Source organism: Lygodium microphyllum, chromosome 8, assembly GCF_053477565.2.
Source record: "Lygodium microphyllum isolate KBCC chromosome 8, Lygodium_microphyllum_v1.1.10, whole genome shotgun sequence".
In the NCBI taxonomy this organism is placed as follows: Eukaryota; Viridiplantae; Streptophyta; class Polypodiopsida; order Schizaeales; family Lygodiaceae; genus Lygodium; species Lygodium microphyllum.
The window spans coordinates 64,483,210-64,485,690 of record NC_141142.1 but is presented as its reverse complement, the minus strand read 5'-3'; the positions used below and the strand labels follow the sequence as shown (position 1 = coordinate 64,485,690).

Here is a 2,481-nt window from a genome sequence, read left to right as displayed (position 1 = left end):
TCTTTTAGAGCTCATCCAATGGTGGCTTCTTTCTCATGTGGCCTTTGAATGCCAGAATGAACCCTCAATTAACCCCAAAATAACATTCTCTCACATTATGTCGGTAAATTTGACAAGTGCTAGCCTCTTTTACCAGTTGGTAGCCTTCTAATTGTATTTTCTAGCTTAAATAGTGAAAGTTAATTATCCATTTGATCATGCCCTAGTGCCCATTCACAATTAATGTACTAATTGCCATGGGACATTTGATGGTCCCAATCGTAATTGGCCTTTGACTAGCATTAATTAATGCATATTCCCATAATGTCACCACTAGACATTTAATGGCCGAATTAAGGGACTAGATCCGAAATTGACACCAAGTACCCACAAGTACCTATTTGATATAGCTTTGTACAACTTTTCCCAATGTCATCCACTATTCATTGAGGTTACTTAGACTGTCATTGTGACTTAACTAACTTGCAGTTCACATATGCACCTCAAATGTGCACAACTTAACAATGCCAAAGCTAAGCATTAAAAATATACACATCGTTGTGACATTTCATTTGTTTTCATGTATAATCCTTTGTGTCCCATTAATTTTTATTAGCCAAACATGTAGATTTTTGTGAAGACCCTCACTGACAAGACTCTCACCCTTGAAGTTGAAAGCTTTAACACCATTGATAATGTCAAGGCCAAGATCCACAAGGACAAAAAGGTATCCCTCCTGACTAGCAACACCTCATCTTCGCCAATAAGTAGCTCGAGGACAGTGCACCCTTGTGGATTAAAATATTTAAAGGAAAGCACCCTCTAACTTCACCAAACTCCTCAAGCCCCATGCACCCTCAAGCTCAATATGGTGGTATGTAGATCTTTGTCAAAACCCTCACTAGTAAGACAATTACTCTTGTGATTGAAAGTCAACACCATGGGTAATTTTAGGACAAGATCTAGGATAAGAAGGATATCCCCCTTGAGCAAGAGAGTCTCATATTTGCTAGCAAGCAACTTGAGGATGATTGCACCCTATCACACTATAACATTTAGAAGAAAAACATTTTACACCTTGTCTTGCTTCTTCTTTGATGCCATGTAGATCTTTGTAAAGACTTTAATTGGGAAGATTGTCATTCTTGAGGTTGAAAGCTTTGATATAATTGAGGTTGATAATGTCAAGGCCAAGACTTAGGATAAAGAGGGAATCCCCCTTGATCAACAATGGTTGATATTTTTTTAGAAGTAGTTGGAGGATCATTGTACACTTGCTAACTATTATAACCAAAAAGATAACACCTTTCATCTTGTTCTATGTCGGTATGATGGCATGTAGATCTTTGTCAAAACATTGATAGGGAAAACCATCTATGAATTCAAACACTTTGATATAATTGATAATGTCAAAGCTAACATTTAGGACAAAGAGGACATTCACCTTGATCAGTAGGGGCTCATCTTTGTTGATAGGCAACTTGATCCTTTCAAGTCATAACACCCAAAAAGAATGTACCCTTTATCTTGTGTTGTACCTTAGAGGAGGCATGTAAATCTTTTGGAAGACCTTGATTGGAAAGACCTCCACTTTGGAGGTTGAGAGCTCTAACACAATTGATAACATGAAGGCAAAGATCTAAGATAAGAAAGGCATTCCACCTAATCAACATCGCTTATATTTGTTGGCTAATAGTTAGAAGATTGTTGTATGCTACTTGATTTAAACATCCAAAAGGAAAGTACTCTCCATCTATGTTGCATCTCCACATGAGGCAAAAATTTGGGGCTATAACTTGCTATCTCAACAGGGTATTATGGCGTATTGGCTTAGGAAGGTGATGCTTGCCTCAATTAATTCTATATTTAGCATTATGCTTAGTTTTGTTCCCATCTTAGTCTATTCCGATTCTCCTAGTTTTTGATTCTGACAATAAATGGTAATGCATTAGTTGTCCATGGTGCCCATTCATAAGTTTCTATTGGTGCAATATATTTGTCTTCAAGTTCTTATGGACTTTAGTTAACTAAAGTATTACAATGTGTTCTATAGAAAATGAATGATTGATTGTCTCTTGATTGTTTGTGTATTTTTGTATTTTCACTTGTAAAATTGTTGATCAATTTTATTGGTTGGAGTAGTAGTGTTAACTGTGATACTCATCATACATTTGATTCTAACTCTCCTATGCAATTTGAGGCTTGACAAAGTCCCATTGGTAGCTATACACGGCCTTAAAGGATCAACATGTCTTTCTCCTTAGTGTTGATCATGAATTGGGCTTGGTCTACTCTTCCTTTTCATTCCTATATAACACATTTTAGTGTATTTCCTTGTTCGGAGTGAATCCTCCACAACACAATCTTTGTAAGACAAAGAGCCCTACATGTAAGAAATAAGATGATGAAGGTGGTAGTCTCTCTCCTTAGTTGTGATCCTCAAATTGTAATGCTTTTCTCTCTTTGTCTATCTAAATTGAGCCGATGGTGATCACTTTGTAA

At 36.6% G+C, this 2,481-nt stretch overlaps 1 pseudogene; it reads left to right on the top strand.

Annotated features, from left to right (window-relative positions):
- Positions 1-601: 601 nt before the first annotated feature.
- LOC148032393 (polyubiquitin-like) lies at positions 602-1,753 on the top strand (annotated as a pseudogene).
- The last annotated feature ends 728 nt before the right edge of the window (positions 1,754-2,481 follow it).